The sequence below is a fragment of the Hordeum vulgare genome, chromosome 5H, assembly GCF_904849725.1.
Source record: "Hordeum vulgare subsp. vulgare chromosome 5H, MorexV3_pseudomolecules_assembly, whole genome shotgun sequence".
NCBI lineage: Eukaryota > Viridiplantae > Streptophyta > Magnoliopsida > Poales > Poaceae > Hordeum > Hordeum vulgare.
The window spans coordinates 136,743,410-136,764,829 of record NC_058522.1 but is presented as its reverse complement, the minus strand read 5'-3'; positions in this window follow the sequence as shown (position 1 = coordinate 136,764,829).

Genomic DNA, 21,420 nt, shown 5'->3' with positions numbered 1-21,420 from the left:
TCAAGAAGGAAATTGGTTATCACAGGCTAAGGATATCCACCCATCCTCCCTCACTTTTTTTTTCATATTATCATTAACATTATGCATATTCAGAGAATTCATACTAACATCATTACAGTCATTCTTAATATTGAAGGAACTCACATCAAACATTTTGTTAAACTCTTTTTTTAACACTTCATAACAATTATCAGCTTCATAGTTTTCAGGAAAAACTTTATAAAGAAAAGAATCCGACGTAACTTCACTTCCATTTTTTTGTAGTTTCCTTTTATAAACCAAACTAGTGAATAAAAAAAGAAACTATGAATTGTAAGATCTAAAGAAGATACCTTCAAGCACTCAGCTCCCGACAACGACGCCAGAAATAACTCGATGTCTACTATGCTAGAAATGTCATGTCCATTAGTTTTATTAACTAGGAGATCTTTGACCATAATAATATTAGGTTATACATTTATTTGTACGGAAGTTTAGGCGTCCTAACATTGCTTGTATTAACCACAGTTGAAGCTTTAACATGTTCCTTAATTTTAATAGGGAAAGGTGATTTCTCAATGTAAGCAGTGGGCACAACTGGATCAACATGGTAAACAATTGCTTCCTCTTTAACTATAATAGGTTTCTTCAATAGTTCTTTGATAGGTGGATGAAATTTAAAACACTTCATAACAATTATCAGCTTCATGGTTTTCATGAAAAACTTTATAAAGAAAAGAATATGACGTAACTTTACTTCCATTTTTTTGTAGTTTTCTTTTATAAACCAAACTAGTGAATAAAAAAAGAAACTAAAAGATTGAATTGTAAGATCTAAAGAAGATACCTTCAAGCACTCATCTCCCGACAACGATGCTAGAAATAGCTCGATGTCTACTACGCAAGTGTATTTTTGTAGACTTTGTTGGGCCTGTAAGCACATAATTCTACTCACTTCGTTTCTAAATATAAGTCTTTTTAGAGATTCCACTAGTAGACTATATACGGATGTATATAGACATACTTTAGAGTGTAGATTCACTCATTTTGCTCCGTATGTAGACTCCTAGTAAAATCGCTTAAAAGACTTATATTTAGGAACGGAGGGAGTATAAGATAGTAGCAAATTTCCATCGGATGGATGACATAAGATTTATCAATCCATGATATGTGTAAGATGAAGGTGGTTCTTTCTCAAACAACCCTGGAATCAAATACAAGTGGTCTCTTGTGTCCCCAACACACTTAATACAATTGTCAGTTATGTATGTGCACTAATTCGACAAAGATATGGTGATAGATGTGTAATATGGATGGTAGAGGGGGCTTGGGCCTGCCTGTGGGCTTCCCAAGCCATCAGGGCATGCCCGGGGGGTGACCGCGCCCTGTTGACTTGGGAGCCATAGGTCGCCCCCTCTGGCACTTCTTTGCTTCATAAATTCATATATATTCCACAAAAAAAATCCTCGTGAAGTTTCAGGTCATTTGGAGTCTAGAGAATTTTTAGCTTTTTCTTGGGTTTCGGGTCCAGGATTCAAGTTTCCGGCAATTTTCCTCTTTGTGATGTACCTTAGAAATTAAGAGAGAAAATGCATTATAATTTCATTATAAAGTGTAATAATAACCAAGAACAAAATAAATATCAATAAGAAATCATGATGCAAAATGGACGTATCAACTCCACCAAGCTTAGACCTTGCTTGTCCTCAAGCGAAAGCCGAACTTGATAATAATGACCACATAATTAGAGAGATATGTGTCGATAAAAGCAAAATACGAACATGAGAGCATCATGAATATTAACATAGCAACAAGTTTTCATTATATAAATTCTCATAAACAAGTAACAATCTATCCACAATTATTGGAGTATGAAGCATAAACTTTATTGACAATCGACAAACTATGTTCTTAGTCATTGAGACAATCACAATTCATCATATTTCAGAGAAGAGTCTACGTAAGATATTTTATTTTAGCAAGTTCACGTACTCAACCATCATTTAGCCTTCTAAGATTGCAGACACTCAATGCATATTTCCATAAGGTATTTAATAGCAGCGTGATTAGTGTGAATAGTAACTTTAGAATCAACAATATAAGGACTAAACTTATCACATGTAAACACAACTGCTAAAAATTCTTTCTCAGTAGTAACATAGTTTCTTTGAGCAATGTCTAGGGTCTTACTAGCATAATGGATAACATTTAATTTTTTGGCTACTCTTTGCCCTATAACAGCACCAACAACATAATAACTAGAATCACACATAATTTTAAAACATAAGTTCCAATCAAGTGGTTGAACAATAGGTGCAATAATTAAGTCTTTCTTAAGTATTTCAAAGGCTTCTACACGATCATCATAAAAAACAAAAGGAACATATTTTTGAAGAAGATTAGTTAATGGCCTAGAAATTTTTGAGAAATATTTAGTGAAGCGTCTATAGAAACCAACATGGCCAAGGAAACTTCTTGTACCATTCACATCTCTAGGATATGGCATTCTCTCAATAGCATCAACTTTAGCTTTAACTACTTTAATACCCCGTTCAACGATTTTGTGTCCAAGTAATATGCCTTCGTTCACCATGAAATGGCACTTCTCCCAATTCAAGATGAGATTAGTTTCTTCACATCTGTGTGAAACTCGATCAAGGTTTCTCAAACAATCATCAAAAGAAATTCCATAAATGGAAAAATCATCCATGAATACCTCAACATTATTTTCACAAAAGTCAAAGAATATAACAGTCATCCATTTTTGAAAGGTAGCAGGTGCATCGCATAAACCAAAAGGCATATGCCTATAAGAATAAGTTCCAAATGGACAAGTAAAAGTAGTTTTCTCTTTGTCTTCTTTTGAGACAGGTGTTTGAGAGAAACCATAATTTCCATCAAGAAAGCAAAAGTGTGTATGCTTAGACAGTCTCTCTAATATTTATTAATAAAAGGCAAGGGGTAATGATCTTTTCTAGTAGCTTTGTTTAATTTTGTAAAATCAGTTACCATTCTATAACTATTTACAATTCTGTGTGGGATAAGTTCATTTTTATCATTAGGAACAATGGCTATACCTCCTTCTTAGGAACACAACGAATGGGACTTACCCATTTACTATTAGTGATAGGATAAATTATATCTGCCTCCAAAAGCTTTAGTATTTATGTTCTTGCCCCTTCTTCCATTTTAGGATTCAATCGACGTTGATGATCAACAACAGGTTTAGCATCATGTTACATATTAATCTTGTGCTGACATAGAGTGGGACTAGTGCCCTTAAGATCATCATGAGTATATTCAATATCAGCTCGGTGCTTCTTCATAGTTTTAAGTAATTTCTTTTCCTCATGCTCTAAAAGGTTAGCACTAATAATAACATGATATATCTTCTTTTCATGAAGATAAGCATATTTCAAAGTATCACGTAATTTCTTTAATTCAAACATCGGATCTCCCATAGGTGTGTGTGTGCGGGGGTGATCTCCTAAAATGTGAACATGCAAATTGTGCTTAAGGATATGTGCTTGCTTAAATAATATCTCATCTATTTCATTTCTCTCATTCATATACATATCATTTTCATGGTCTAGCAAAGATTGCTCCAAAGGATCAGTAGGAGGCACGACCAATAATTTCATCTTTACTAGGTAACTCTTTCTCATGTGGTCGTCTACAAAACTTAGAGAAATTAAATTCATGAGTCACATTACCAAAACTTAATTTTAACTTTTCTATAACACAATTAATTTCTACATTAACGATATTCATGAAAGGTGTAACAAATAAAATGGGACAAAAATTATCTTGTAGTGAACCAAGTACTAAGAAATTAGTGGGGTACTTGATTTTTCCACACGAGACTTCAACGTCTCTAACAATAACAAGTGGTGAAATAATGTCTCTATTTGCTAGTTTAATAGTGACATCAATGTCTTCAATCTTAGAGGGTGCTATATCATTCATAATTTCTTGATATAAAGTAAAAGGTATAACACTAACACTATCACCCATATCACACAAGCCATGATAGTAGTGATCTCTTATCTTAACAGAAACAACAGGCATGTCAACAACTGGTTTATTTCTATCTAACTCATCTTGTTTGTTTCTAACAGGTTTTGCAATTCTAGCAGATTCATCACAAAAGTAAATGACATGTCCATCAATATTATTAACCAGGAGATCTTTAACCATAACAATATTAGGTTATACATTTATTTGTTCGGAAGTTTGGGTGTCCTAATATTGCTTGTATTAACCACAGTTGAAGATTTAGCATGTTCCTTAATCCTAACAGGGAAAGGTGATTTCTCAATGTAAGCAGTGGGCACAACTGGATCAACATGGTAAAAAATTGTTTCCTCTTTAACTATAATAGGTTCTTTCAATAGTTCTTTGATAGGTGGATGAAATTTAAACCACTTATCATTAGGGAGATCAACATGAGTAGAAAATTATTCATACAAATAAGCTACCATCACAGAGTCAAGCCCATATTGCTAAACTTATGAAAGCTACCAGTTTCCATACAGGTTTTGACACAGTAAAACTCAAGCTTTATACTTGACTCTTTTCCTTTGTCACGTTTCCAATCTTCAGAGTTGCTTTAATTATTTCTAGGAGATCCCATTCGAATTCAATAGTTTTATTCGTGAAGGAACCAGAAGAAGAAGAATCAAGCCTCGATCGATCATCATGAGAAATCCGAGCATAATTTTTTTGAAATATTATTTTTATTGAGAGCTCATGATTGTGGAATGTGTGCATAATAGACTTAAGCCTCCCCAAAGCTTGAGCAATACTTTATCCTTCACAAGGCCAAAAATATAGATATAGTTCCTATCACGATGAATCGGATGCATAGGATAAAGCTTCTGATGAAATTCCAGCTTCAAGCCATTCCAGTCCCATGTTCTAATATCATCCAATAGTCTATACCAAATCAATTATTTTCCCTCCAAAGATAAAGGGAAAACTTTATTAACTTTTCCACATATAAACCTACAAGCTTAACTAATCCACAAATCTCATCTGCATATATCAAATGCAAAAGAGGATGAGTTGTACCATCTCCTGCATAAGGATTAGCTAGTAGTTTCTCTAACATACCCGAATGAATTTAATAGTAAATATTATCAGTAGGTTCAGTAGGTTGAGGGGCAAATTTTTCCAGTTCTGGTCAGTGTGAACATAGCACAAACATGCCTTTCAAAGGATTATCTTCCATAGTAACAAGCAACAGTAAATTTCAGGATGTACTAAAAATGATTCCTTACCAATTTCCACTTACCATAGGCGCTTCACTCCCCGGCATCGACGCCAGAAAGCAGTCATGATGACCCAAAAGTATAGGGAAACAACAGTAGTCTTTTCAATAAGTAAGAGTGTCGAACCCAACGAGGAGGAGAAGGAAATGATAAGTAGTTTTCAGCAAGGCATTCCCTAAAAGTGCTTTGAGTAACAATGATAAATAGTTTTGTAGCAAGATAATTTGTAACAAGTAACAAATAACAAAAGTAGAAAGTCTATAGCAAGGTGGACCAATCCTTTTCGTAGCAAAGGACAAGCCTGAAATTTCTCTTATATAAAGGAAAATGCTCTCGAGGACACATGGAAATTTGTGTCTGGTCATGTTCATCATGTTGGGTTGATTCACATTTGTTACTTTGATGATTTGATATATGGGTGGACGAGTGATTAGGTGTTGTTCTTACTTGAATGACCTACCTACTTATGACTAACCCCTCTCGCAAGGATCCTCAACTACGAAAGAAGAATTCAGATAAATCTAACCATAACATGAAAGATGCGAATCCAAATCAGCCCCTTATGGAATAACACATAAACTAGGGTTTAAGATTCTATCACTCTAGAAACCCATCATCTACTTACTACTCCACAATGCCTTCCCTTAGGCCCAAGTATGGGGAAGTGTCATGTAGTCGAAATTCACATGACACGAGTAAAGGAAGCAACAACATACATATCTTCAAAATATTGAATGAATACCAACTTCACACATTACTTATAACAAGACTTCTCCCATGTCCTCGAGAACAAAAGCAACTATTCACAAATCATCACCATGTTAAATATCAAAGGTATAACAAATATGATAAAGGATCTGAACATATTATCTTCCACCAAGTAAACTAACAAGCATCAACTACAAGATGTAATCAACACTACTAGTAGCCCCCAAGTACCAATATGAGTTTTTGGGACAAATATTGCATATATGAGATGAACTAGGGTTCTAGATGAGATGTTGCTGGTGAAGATGTTGGTGAAGATTGGCCCTACCATAAAGGAAGAGGCACTGGTGACGACGATGGCTTTGACTTCCCCCTCCCGGAGGGAAGTTTCCCCGGCGGAATTACTCTTCCTGAGAGCAAAAAGGCCTCTGCCTAGGTTTCTGCCTCAAGACGTTGGATCTTCGCCCCTAAAGTATCTTCTTGATTTTTCTAGGTCACAATACATCATATAACAAAATATGGGGGTTGTGCCTGCATGTGGGCTTCCCAAGCCATCAGTGCGCACCGAGGGGGTGACCTCACTGTAAGAGCACAATTTATCCTAAGTAGTTTTGGTGGTTGATGACGATGCCCCTTGTGGACTAATCATGTGCATTAAGCTTTCATAGATTATCAGATATCACGAGACTGTTATTCCCCCCTAGTGGTTCAAAGAGAAGAAGGTGTTTTTCTATCTATTTAGTGTTGGTGGACTTGAGTCACAGGTAAACCCATACTATGAGGAGGGAATCCGCATTTGGAAAGGTTGGGAGGAACAAACACATACACATTTGCACCCCATCCTGTTCCCGACACAATGGAGCTTGTGTTCTACCCCTAAGGCCCTCATAGTTATATAACTGAAAGTACAACTCTAAAGAGCGGTAGTACCGCCCGACGGTACTGCCGCCCTCCATGTCCGGCCTCACTTTCGCTTGTATTTCCTCTCTGGCATATTCGATGGATTTTCCCATTTTGAGCGGTACTGCCGTCCTCCCCTTCGAGCCCTCTTTCACCTAGTTTTTCTCTCTAGTGCCATCAATGTCGTGTGTCTAGTTTGAGTGGAAGTACCGCTGGGGGAAGCGTGGTAGTACTGCTCTAGCGGAACTACCGTCTCCCTAGTTGTGTCCTTTTTCCTATGGTGCCCGGTACTTCCATGCAACTGGAAGTACCGCTTCCCTGAGCGATACTACCGCTTATGTGCGACTTGAGGGCAGAAAAATGGTCAGATTCTTCCCTCTCTCTATATAGGTATTCTTCTCCCAAGAGACCTTACATTTTATTCCACAAAAAGCTCCATTATTTCTCCTAAACTCAATCTTGCCCGATCTCTCTCCCTACCCACCAATTCGTATTGATGCTCTACGGTTTGGAGGAGAAGGCCTTGATCTACACTTCCACCAAGAGAAAAATTGTCCCCCCATTAATCCCTTGCGGATCTTGTTACTATTGGGTTTTTGAGAACAGTAGACGGAAGAGGTCACTTCGAAGCCATAGTACATTGTGGTGAAGCTTCATGGTTTCGTTGGGAGCCTCCAATTCAGTTGTGGAGATTGCCCAAACTTGTTTGTAAAGGTTTGGTCACCGCCTTCTAGGGCACCACTAGTGGAATCATGGCATCTCGCATTGTGTGAGGGTGTGAGGATAATACTGTGGCCTTAGTGGCATCTTGGGGAGCATTATGACTCCACACCACTCTAACTGAGACGTGCTTCCCGTCAAAGGGAAGGAACTTCGGAAACACATCCTCATCTTCATCAGTTCCACTTGTGGTTACTTCTTACCTTTACTTGTATTTGTTACTTGTTTGTTGTTGTTGTTGTTGTTGTTGTTGTTGTTGTTGTTGTTGTTGTTGTTGTTGTTGTTGTTGTTGTTGTTGTTGCTGTTGTTAGCATCATATAGGTTGCTCACGTAGTTGCATATCTAGACAACCTATTTGTTGCTAAACTTAATTTGTTAAAGAAAAGCTTAAAAATGGCAGTAGCCTATGCACCCCCTCTAGTCAACCATATCGATCCTTTCACATGCCCTGTTATCTTGAGATCCATAGGTGGACCTGTTGGGTAACGTAGCATAAATTCAAAATTTTCCTACGCATATTCAGATCTTCCTATGGAGAGACCAGCAACAAGAGAGGGATAAGAGCATCTTCATACCTTTGAAGCTCGCTAAGCGGAAGCGTTGCTAGAACGTGGTTGATGGAGTCGTACTCGCAGCGATTCCGATCTAGTGCCGAACTACGGCACCTCCGCGTTCAACACACGTGCAACCCGGTGACGTCTCCCGCACCTTGATCCAGCAAGGAGGAGGGAGAGGTTGGGGAAGAACTCCAGCAGCACGACGGCGTGGTGTCGATGGAGAGACGAGGTCTCCCGGCAGGGCTTCGCCAAGCACCGGCAGAGAGGAGGAGAAAGAAGGGCAGGGCTCCGCCGAGGGAGAGGGAGAAGTCTGTCTCCCAAGGGCCAAAACCCCTCTCTATTTATAGGAGGAGGGGGAGGGGCTGCGCCACCCCTAGGATTCCCACCCTAGGGGCCGGTGGCCACCAGATGGGAAAGGGGGGGGGGGCTAGGGTGGGGAGGGGTGGCGCACCACCTGGTGGGCCTTAGGCCCACCTGGCTTAGGGTTTGCCCCCCCTTTTCTCTCCCCCACGCATTGGGCTGAGTGGGGAGGCGCACCAGCCCACCTAGGGGCTGGTTCCCTTCCCCACTTGGCCCACCTTACCTCCCGGGGTCGTTGCCCCCCTTCGGTGGACCCCCGGGGCCACCTCCGGTGGTCCCCGTGGTCCCGGTACGTTACCAGTGATGCCCGAAACACTTCCCGTATCCGAAACCATCCGTCCTATATATCAATCCTTACCTCCGGACCATTTCGGAGCTCCTCGTGACGTCCGGGATCTCATCCGGGACTCCGAACAACTTTCGGTAACCTCGTATAACAATTCCCTATAACCCTAGCGTCATCGAACCTTAAGTGTGTAGACCCTACGGGTTCGGGAGACAAGCAGACATGACCGAGACGCCTCTCCGGCCAATAACCATCAGCGGGGTCTGGATACCCATGGTGGCTCCCACTTGCTCCACGATGATCTCATCGGATGAACCACGACGTCAAGGATTCAATCAATCCCGTATATGATTCCCTTTGTCTGTCGGTATAGAACTTGCCCGAGATTCGATCATCGGTATACCTATACCTTGTTCAATATCGTTACCGGTAAGTCTCTTTACTCGTTCCGTAGCACGTCATCGTGTGACTAACTCCTTAGTCACATTGAGCTCATGATGATGTTCTACCGAGTGGGCCCAGAGATACCTCTCCGTCACACGGAGTGACAAATCCCGATCTCGATTCGTACCAACCCAACAGACACTTTCGGAGATACCCGTAGTGCACCTTTATAGTCACCCAATTACGTTGTGACGTTTGATACACCCAAAGCACTCCTACGGTATCCGGGAGTTGCACAATCTCACGGTCGAAGGAAAAGACACTTGACATTAGAAAAGCTTTAGCATACGAACAATACGATCTAGTGCTATGCTTAGGATTGGGTCTTATCCATCACATCATTCTCCAATGATGTGATCCCGTCATCAATGACATCTAATGCCCATGATCAGGAAACCATGATCATCTATTGACTAACGATCTAGCTAACTAGAGGCTTGATAGGGACACATTGTGATCTATTTATTCACACATGTATTACTGTTTCCTGTTAATACAATTATAGCATGAACAATAGACGATTATCATGAACAAGGAAATATGATAATAACCATTTTATTATTGCCTCTAGGGCATATTTCCAATAGTCTCCCACTTGCACTAGAGTCAATAATCTAGTTACATTGTGATGTATCGAACACCCATAGCATTATGGTGTTGATCATGTTTTGCTCGTGGAAGAGGTTTAGTCAACGGGTCTGCAACATTCAGATCCGTGTGTACTTTACAAATATCTATCACTCCACTCTGTACATGGTCCTGGATGGAGTTGTAGTGGCGTTTGATGTGCTTCGTCTTCCGGTGAAACCTGGGCTCCTTGGCTATGGCAATGGCCCCAGTGTTATCACAGAAGAGTGTCATTGGACCCGACGCGCTTGGAACCACTCCAAGGTCGGTGATGAGCTCCTTCATCCAAATTCCTTCATGAGCTGCTTCTGAAGAAGGTATGTACTCCGCTTCACATGTAGATGTTGCCACGACTTCTTGCTTGCTGCTGCACTAGCTCACTGCCCCACCATTCAACACATATACGTATCCGGTCTGTGACTTAGAGTCATCCGGATCTGTGTCGAAGCTAGCGTCAACGTAACCCTTTACGACGAGCTCTTCGTCACCTCCATAAACGAGAAACATTTCCTTAGTCCTTTTCAGGTACTTAAGGATATTCTTGACCGCTGTCTAGTGTTCCATACCGGGATCACTTTGGTACCTCCCTACCAAACTTATGGCAAGGTTTATATCAGGTCTAGTACACAACATGGCATACATTAGAGAGCCACGGCTGAAGCGTAGGGGACATAACTCATCTTCTCTCTTTCTGCTGCCGTGGTCGGCGACTGAGTCTTACTCAATCTCATACCTTGCAAAACTGGCAAGAACCCTTTCTTTGAGTTTTCCATATTGAACTTCTTCAATATCTTGTCAAGGTATGTACTTTGCGAAAGACCTACGAGGCGTCTTGATCTATCTCTATAGATCTTGATGCCTAATATGTATGCAGCTTCTCCAAGGTCCTTCATTGAAAAACTTTTGTTCAAATAGGCCTTTATGCTCTCCAACATCTCTATATTATTCCCCATCAATAATATGTCATCCACATACAGTATGAGGAAAGCTACAGAGCTCCCACTCACTTTCTTGTACAGACAGGCTTCTCCGTAAACCTGTATGAACCCAAACGCTTTAATCACCTCATTAAAGCGAATGTTCCAACTCCGAGATGCTTGCACCAGCCCATAGATGGAGCGCTGGAGCTTGCACACTTTGTTAGCACCCTTAGGGTCGAAAAAACCTTCTGGTTGCATCATATACAACTCTTCCTTAAGGTTCCCGTTAAGGAACGCTGTTTTGACGTCCATTTGCCAAATTTCATAATCATGAAAGGCGGCAATTGCTAACATGATTCGGACTGATTTCAGCTCCGCTACGGGAGAGAAAGTCTCTTCGTAGTCAACTCCTTGAATTTGTCGAAAACCCTTTGCGACAAGTCGAGCTTTGTAAACGGTTACATTACCGTTTGCATCAGTCTTCTTCTTGAAGATCCATTTATTTTCTATGGCTCGCCGGTCATTGGGCAAGTCCACCAAAGTCCATACTTTGTTCTCATACATGGATCCTATCTCGGATTTCATAGCTTCAAGCCATTTGTTGGAATCCGGGCCCGCCATCGCTTCTTCATAGTTCGAAGGTTCACCGTTGTCTAACAACATGTTTTCCATCACAGGGTTGCCGTACCACTCTGGTGCGGAGCGCGCCCTTGTGGACCTTCACGGTTCAGTAGTAACTTGATCCGGAGCTTCATGATCATCATCATTAACTTCCTCTTCAGTTGGTGTAGGCGCCACAGGAACAACTTCCCGCGCTGCGCTACTATCCTGTTCGAGAGGGGGTGTAATTACCTCATCAAGTTCTACCTTCCTCCCACTTACTTCTTTCGAGAGGAACTATTTCTCTAGAAAGGATCCGTTCTTGGCAATAAAGGTTTTTTCCTTCGGATCTAAGATAGAAGGTATACCCAATAGTTTCCTTAGGGTATCCTATGAATACGCATTTCTCCGCTTTGGGTTCGAGCTTTTCTGGTTGAAGTTTCTTCACATAAGCATCGCAACCCCAAACTTTAAGAAACGAGAACTTAGGTTTCTTGCCAAACCATAGTTCATACGGTGTCGTCTCAACGGATTTAGACGGTGCCCTATTTAAAGTGAATGCTGCAGTTTCTAATGCGTATCCCCAAAATGATAGCGGTAAGTCGGTAAGAGACATCATAGATCGTACCATATCTAATAAAGTGCGACTACGACGTTCAGACACTCCGTTGCGTTGCGGTGTGCCAGGCGGCGTCAGCTGTGAAACGATTCCACACTTCCTTAGGTGTGTGCCAAACTCGTGACTCAAATATTCTCCTCCACGATCAGATCGTAGACACTTGATTTTTCTGTCACGTTGATTCTCGACCTCACTCTGAAATTCCTTGAACTTTTCAAATGTCTCTGATTTGTGCTTCATCAAGTAGATATACCCATACCTACTTAAATCATCGGTGAGAGTGAGAACATAACGATAACCACCGCGAGCTTCAACGTTCATTGGACCACACACATCAGTATGTATTATTTCCAATAAGTCGGTTGCTCTCTCCATTATTCCTGAGAATGGAGTCTTAGTCATCTTGCCCATGAGGCACGGTTCGCATGTGTCAAATGATTCAAAGTCAAGAGACTCTAATAGTCCATCAGTCTGGAGCTTCTTCATGCGCTTAACGCCGATATGACCAAGGCGGCAGTGCCACAAGTATGTGGGACTATCATTATCAACTTTACATCTTTTGGTACTCACACTATGAATATGTGTAACATCACGATCGAGATTCATCAGGAATAAACCATTCACCAGCGGAGCATGACCATAAAACATATCACTCATATAAATAGAACAACCATTATTCTCTGACTTAAATGAGTAGCCGCCTCGCATTAAGCAAGACCCTGATACAATATTCATGCTCAAAGATGGTACTAAATAACAATTATTAAGGTTTAAAACTAATCCCGAAGGTAGATGTAGAGGTAGCGTGCCGACGGCGATCACATTGACTTTGGAACCATTCCCCACGCGCATCGTCACCTCGTCCTTGGCCAGTCTCCGCTTATTCCGCAGTTCCTGCTTTGAGTTGCAAATGTGAGCAACAACACCAGTATCAAATACCCAGGAGCTACTACGAGCGCTGGTAAGGTACACATCAATAACATGTATATCACATATACCTTTACCGTTGCCGGCCTTCTTGTCTGCTAAGTATTTGGGGCAGTTCCGCTTCCAATGACCTTTTCCTTTGCAATAGAAGCACTCAGTCTCAGGCTTGGGTACATTCTTTTTCTTATTCCCGGCATCTGGCTTACCGGGCGCGGCAACAGCTTTGTCGTCTTTCTTGAAGTTCTTCTTGTTGGGTAACGTCGCATGGGAAACAAAAATTTTCCTACGCGCACGAAGACCTATCATGGTGATGTCCATCTACGAGAGGGGATGAGGGATCTACGTACCCTTGTAGACCGTAGAACACAAGCGTTAGTGAATGCGGTTGATGTAGTGTAACGTCCTCACGTCCCTCGATCCGCCCCGCGAACAATCCCGCGATCAGTCCCACGATCTAGTACCGAACGGACGGCACCTCCACGTTCAGCACACGTACAACTCGACGATGATCTCGGCCTTCTTGATCCAGCAAGAGAGACGGAGAGGTAGAAGAGTTCTCTGGCAGCATGACGGCACTCCGGAGGTTGGTGATGATCTCGTCTCAGCAGGGCTCCGCCCGAGCTCCGCAGAAACGCGATCTAGAGGAAAAACCGTGGAGGTATGTGGTCGGGCTGCCGTGGAAAAGTCGTTTCAAATCAGCCCTAAAACCTCCGTATATATAGGTGGGAGAGGGGGGCCTTGCCTTCGGGCTCAAGGAGCTCCAAGGGGGTCGGCCGAGCCAAGGGGGGAAGGTCTCCCCCCCAAACCGAGTTGGACTTGGTTTGGTGGGTGGGAGTCCTTCCTTCCCTTCCCACCTCCTTTTTTTTCTTTCTCTTTGATTTTTCTTCCAATGCGCATAGGGCCCTTTTGGGCTGTCCCACCAGCCCACTAAGGGCTGGTGCGCCACCCTCAAGGCCTATGGGCTTCCCCGGGGTGGGTTGCCCCCCCGGTGAACTCCCGGAACCCATTCGTCATTCCCGGTACATTCCCGGTAACTCCGAAAACCTTCCGGTAATCAAATGAGGTCATCCTATATATCAATCTTCGTTTCCAGACCATTCCGGAAACCCTCGTGACGTACGTGATCTCATCCGGGACTCCGAACAACATTCGGTAACCAACCATATAACTCAAATACGCATAAAACAACGTCGAACCTTAAGTGTGCAGACCCTGCGGGTTCGAGAACTATGTAGACATGACCCGAGAGACTTCTCGGTCAATATCCAATAGCGGGACCTGGATGCACATATTGGATCCTACATATTCTACGAAGATCTTATCGTTTGAACCTCAGTGCCAAGGATTCATATAATCCAGTATATCATTCCCTTTGTCCTTCCGTATGTTACTTGCCCGAGATTCGATCGTCAGTATCCACATACCTATTTCAATCTCGTTTACTGGCAAGTCTCTTTACTCGTTCCGTAATACAAGATCCCGCAACTTACACTAAGTCACATTGCTTGCAAGGCTTGTGTGTGATGTTGTATTACCGAGTGGGCCCCGAGATACCTCTCCGTCAAACGGAGTGACAAATCCCAGTCTTGATCCATACTAACTCAACTAACACCTTCGGAGATACCTGTAGAGCATCTTTATAGTCACCCAGTTACGTTGCAACGTTTGATACACACAAAGTATTCCTCCGGTGTCAGTGAGTTATATGATCTCATGGTCATAGGAACAAATACTTGACATGCAGAAAATAGTAGCAACAAAATGACACGATCAACATGCTACGTCTATTAGTTTGGGTCTAGTCCATCACGTGATTCTCCTAATGACGTGATCCAGTTATCAAGCAACAACACCTTGTTCATAATCAGAAGACACTAACTATCTTTGATCAACTGGCTAGCCAACTAGAGGCTTGCTAGGGACAGTGTTTTGTCTATGTATCCACACATGTAAATGAGTCTTCATTCAATACAATTACAGCATGGATAATAAACGATTATCTTGATACAGGAATTATAATAATAACTATATTTATTATTGCCTCTAGGGCATAATTCCAACAGTCTCCCACTTGCACTAGAGTCAATAATCTAGCCCTCACATCATCATGCGAATTACATTGTAATAAATCTAACACCCATACAGTTCTGGTGTTGATCATGCTTTGGCCGTGGAAGAGGTTTAGTCAGCGGGTCTGCTACATTCAGATCTGTGTGCACTTTGCATATATTTACGTCCTCCCCTTCGACGTAGTCGCGGATGAGGTTGAAGCGTCGTTTGATGTGTCTGGACTTCTTGTGAAACCATGGTTCCTTTGCTAAGGCAATGGCACCCGTGTTGTCACAGAACAAGGTTATTGGATTCAGTGCGCTTGACACCACTCCAAGATCCGTCATGAACTGCTTCATCCAGACACCCTCCTTAGCCGCCTCCGAGGCAGCCATGTACTCCGCTTCACATGTAGAATCTGCTATGATGCTTTGCTTGGAACTGCACCAGCTTACCGCACCCCCATTAAGAATAAATACGTATCCGGTTTGCGACTTAGAGTCGTCCGGATCTGTGTCAAAGCTTGCATCGACGTAACCTTTTACGGCGAGCTCTTCGTCACCTCCATACACGAGAAACATCTCCTTAGTCCTTTTCAGGTACTTCAGGATATTCTTGACCGCTGTCCAGTGATCCACTCCTGGATTACTCTGGAACCTACCTGCCATACTTATGGTCTGGCTAACGTCCGGTCTAGTGCACAACATTGCATACATGATAGAGCCTATGGCTGAAGCATAGGGGACGGAGCGCATATGCTCTCTATCCTCATCAGTTGCTCGGCACTGAGTCTTACTCAATCTCGTACCTTGTAAAACTGGCAAGAACCCCTTCTTTGACTGTTCCATTTTGAACCTCTTCAAAATTTTATCAAGGTATGTGCTTTGTGAAAGTCCTATCAGGTGTTTTGATCTATCCCTATAGATCTTAATGCCTAGAATGTAAGCAGCTTCTCCTAGGTCCTTCATAGATAAACTTTTATTCAAGTAATCCTTTATGCTCTCCAAAAACTCCACGTTGTTTCCAATCAACAATATGTCATCCACATATAATATTAGAAACGCCACAGAGCTCCCACTCACTTTCTTGTAAATACAAGATTCTCCAACCACTTGTATAAACCCAAATGCTTTGATCACCTCAGCAAAGCGTTTGTTCCAACTCCGAGATGCTTGCACCAGTCCATAAATGGATCGCTGGAGCTTGCACACCTTGTTAGCATTCTTACGATCAACAAAACCTTCGGGTTGCATCATATACAATTCTTCCTTAAGGAAACCGTTACGGAACGCCGTTTTGACATCCATCTGCCAAATTTCATAATCGAAAAATGCAGCTATTGCTAACATGATTCTGACGGACTTAAGCATCGCTACGGGTGAGAATGTCTCATCGTAGTCAACTCCTTGAACTTGTGAAAAACCCTTCGCCACAAGTCGAGCTTTATAAACGGTCACATTGCCGTCAGCGTCCGTCTTCCTCTTAAAGATCCATTTGTTCTGAATAGCCTTGCGACCCTCAGGCAGTACCTCCAAAGTCCACACTTTGTTCTCATACATGGATCCTATCTCGGACTTCATGGATTCTAGCCATTTGTTGGAATCTGGGCCCACCATTGCTTCTTCATAATTTGCAGGTTCATTGTTGTCCAACAACATGATTGATAAGACGGGATTACCGTACCACTCTGGAGCAGCACGTGGTCTCGTCGATCTGCGTGGTTCGACAGAAACTTGAACCGGAGTTTCATGATCATCATCATTAACTTCCTCCTCAACCGACATCGCAACGACAGAGGTTTCCCCTTGCCCTGCGCCACCATCCAGAGGGATGAGAGGTTCGACAACCTCGTCAAGTTCTACCTTCCTCCCACTCAATTCTCTCGAGAGAAACTCCTTCTCGAGAAAAGCTCCGTTTTTAGCAACAAACACTTTGCCCTCGGATTTGAGATAGAAGGTGTACCCAACTGTCTCTTTTGGGTAACCTATGAAGACGCACTTTTCCGCTTTGGGTTCCAGCTTTTCAGGCTGAAGCTTTTTGACATAAGCATCACATCCCCAAACTTTAAGAAACGACAACTTTGGCCTTTTGCCATACCACAGTTCGTATGGTGTCGTCTCAACGGATTTTGATGGTGCCCTATTTAAAGTGAATGCAACTGTTTCTAATGCATAACCCCAAAACGATAACGACAAATCGGTAAGAGACATCATAGATCGCACCATCTCTAATAAAGTACGATTACGATGTTCGGACACACCATTACGCTGTGGTGTTCCAGGCGGTGTCAACTGTGAAACAATTCCACATTGTCTTAAGTGAGCACCAAACTCGAAACTCAGATATTCACCCCCACGATCAGACCGTAGGAACTTGATCTTCTTGTTACGATGATTTTTAACTTCACTCTGAAATTGCGTGAACTTTTCAAATGTTTCAGACTTGTGCTTCATCAAGTAGACATAACCATATCTACTCAAATCGTCAGTGAAGGTGAGAAAATAACGATATCCGCCGCGTGCCTCCACGCTCATCGGACCACACACATCGGTATGTATGATTTCCAACAAGTCACTTGCACGCTCCATTGTTCCGGAGAACGGAGTCTTAGTCATCTCGCCCATGAGGCATGGTTCGCACGTGTCAAGTGAATCAAAGCCAAGTGACTCCAAAAGTCCATCAGCATGGAGTTTCTTCATGCGCTTTACACCAATATGACCTAAGCGACAGTGCCACAAAAATATGGCACTATCATTGTTAACTCTAACTCTTTTGGTCTCAATGTTATGTATGTGTGTATCGCTATCAAGATTCAATATGAACAATCCTCTCACATTGGGTGCATGACCATAAAAGATGTTACTCATAGAAATAGAACAACCATTATTTTGTGACTTAAAAGAGTAACCGTCTCGCAATAAACAAGATCCAGATATAATGTTCATGCTCAACGCAGGCACTAAATAACAATGATTTAGGTTCATAACTAATCCTGATGGTAACTGAAGTGAAACTGTGCCGACGGCGATTGCATCAACCTTGGAACCATTTCCTACGCGCATCGTCACTTCATCTTTCGCCAGCCTTCGTCTATTCCGCAGTTCCTGTTTCGAGTTGCAAATATGAGGAACATAACCGGTATCGAATACCCAGGCACTACTACGAGAGCCGTTCAAGTACACATCAATAACATGTATATCAAATATACCTGATTTTTCTTTGGCCGCCTTCTTATCTGCCAGATACTTGGGGCAATTGCGCTTCCAGTGACCCATACCCTTGCAATAGTAACACTCCGTTTCAGGCTTAGGTCTAGCTTTGGGTTTCTTCGTCGGATTGGCAACAGGCTTGCCGCTCTTCTTTGAATTACCCTTCTTGCCTTTGCCGTTTCTCTTGAAACTAGTGGTCTTATTCACCATCAACACTTGATGCTCTTTACGGAGTTCAGACTCTGCGACTTTCAACATCGCAAACAACTCGCCGGGAGACTTGTTCATCCCTTGCATGTTGTAGTTCAACACAAAGCCTTTATAGCTTGGCGGCAGTGATTGAAGGATTTTGTCAGTGATAGCCTCTTGCGGGAGTTCAATCCCCAGCTCAGCTAGACGGTTTGAGTACCCAGACATTTTGAGCACATGTTCACTGACAGACGAGTTTTCCTCCATCTTGCAAGCATAGAATTTATCGGAGGTCTCATACCTCTCGATCCGGGCGTTCTTCCGAAAGATAAACTTCAACTCCTGGAACATCTCAAATGCTCCATGATGCTCAAAGCGACGTTGAAGTCCCGGTTCTAAGCCATACAAGACTACACATGAACTACTGAGTAGTCCTCCTTACGTGCTAACCAAGCGTTCTTAACATCCTGATCTGCCGTAGCGGGTGGTTCATCTCCTAGCGCAGCATTAAGGACATAATCCTTCTTCCCAGCTTGTAAGATTAGCTTAAGATTACGAGCCCAGTCTACAAAGTTGCTTCCATCATCTTTCAACTTAGCTTTCTCTAGGAACGTATTAAAATTCAGGGCGACTGTCGCGTGAGCCATGATCTACAACACAAATATATTCAAAGTGGACTTAGACTATGTTCAAGATAATTAGAGTTTAACTTAATCAAATTATTCGCTAAACTCCCACTCAAAAAGTACATCTCTCTAGTCATTTGAGTGGTTCATGATCCACTTACACTAGCTCAAGTCCGATCATCACGTGAGTTGAGTATAGTTTCAGTGGTAAGCATCCCTATGCTAATCATATCATCTATATGATTCATGATCGACCTTTCGGTCTCATGTGTTCCGAGGCCATGTCTGCACATGCTAGGCTCGTCAAGCTTAACCCGAGTGTTCCGCGTGCGCAACTGTTTTGCACCCGTTGTATGTGAACGTTGAGTCTATCACACCCGATCATCACGTGGTGTCTCGAAACGACGAACTGTAGCAACGGTGCACAGTCGGGGAGAACACAATTTCGTCTTGAAATTTTAGTGAGAGATCACCTCATAATGCTACCATCGTTCTAAGCAAAATAAGGTGCATAAAAGGATTAACATCACATGCAATTCATAAGTGACATGATATGGCCATCATCACGTGCTTCTTGATCTCCATCACCAAAGCACCGGCACGATCTTCTTGTCACCGGCGCCACACCATGATCTCCATCAACGTGTTGCCATCGGGGTTGTCGTGCTACTCATGCTATTACTACTAAAGCTACATCCTAGCAAAATCGTAAACGCATCTGCAAGCACAAACGTTAGTATAAAGACAACCCTATGGCTCCTGCCGGTTGCCGTACCATCGACGTGCAAGTCGATATTATCTATTACAACATGATCATCTCATACATCCAATATATCACATCACATCGTTGGCCATCACATCACAAGCATACCCTGCAAAAACAAGTTAGACGTCCTCTAATTTTGTTGTTGCATGTTTTACGTGGTGACCATGGGTATCTAGTAGGATCGCATCTTCCTTACGCAAACACCACAACGGAGATATATGAGTTGCTATTTAACCTCATCCAAGGACCTCCTCGGTCAAATCCGATTCAACTAAAGTTGGAGAAACCGACACTTGCCAGTCATCTTTGAGCAACGGGGTTACTCGTAGCGATGAAACCAGTCTCTCGTAAGCGTACGAGTAATGTCGGTCCAAGCCGCTTCAATCCAACAATACCGCGGAATCAAGAAAAGACTAAGGAGGGCAGAAAAACGCACATCACCGCCCACAAAAACTTTTGTGTTCTACTCGAGAAGACATCTACGCATGAACCTAGCTCATGATGCCACTGATGGGTAACGTCGCATGGGAAATTTTTTTTTCCTACGCGCACGAAGACCTATCATGGTGATGTCCATCTACGAGAGGGGATGAGTGATCTACGTACCCTTGTAGACCATACAGCAGAAGCGTTAGTGAACGCGGTTGATGTAGTGGAACGTCCTCACGTCCCTCGATCCGCCCCGCGAACAATCCCGCGATCGGTCCCACGATCTAGTACCGAACGGACGGCACCTCCGCGTTCAGCACACGTATAGCTCGACGATGATCTCGGCCTTCTTTATCCAGCAAGAGAGACGGAGAGGTAGAAGAGTTCTCCGACAGCATGACGGCGCTCCGGAGGTTGGTGATGATCTCGTCTCAGCAGGGCTCCGCCCGAGCTCCGCAGAAACGCGATCTAGAGGAAAACCGGGGAGGTATGTGGTCGGGCTGCCGTGGAAAAGTCGTCTCAAATCAGCCCTAAAACCTCCGTATATATAGGTGGGAGAGGGGGGGGGGGCTTGCCTTGGGGCTCAAGGAGCTCCAAGGGGGTCGGCCGAGCCAAGGGGGGAAGGTCTCCCCCCCCAAACCGAGTTGGACTTGGTTTGGTGGGTGGGAGTCCTTCCTTCCCTTCCCACCTCCTTTTTTTTCTTTCTCTTTGATTTCTCTTCCAATGCGCATAGGGCCCTTTTGGGCTGTCCCACCAGCCCACTAAGGGCTGGTGCGCCACCCTCAAGGCCTATGGGCTTCCCCGGGGTGGGTTGCCCCCCCGGTGAACTCCCGGAACCCATTCGTCATTCCCGGTACATTCCCGGTAACTCCGAAAACCTTCCGGTAATCAAATGAGGTCATCCTATATATCAATCTTCGTTTCCGGACCATTCCGGAAACCCTCGTGACGTACGTGATCTCATCCGGGACTCCGAACAACATTCGGTAACCAACCATATAACTCAAATACGCATAAAACAACGTCGAACCTTAAGTGTGCAGACCCTGCGGGTTCGAGAACTATGTAGACATGACCCGAGAGACTTCTCGGTGAATATCCAATAGCGGGACCTGGATGCCCATATTAGATCCTACATATTCTACGAAGATCTTATCGTTTGAACCTCAGTGCCAAGGATTCATATAATCCCGTATGTCATTCCCTTTGTCCTTCGGTATGTTACTTGCCCGAGA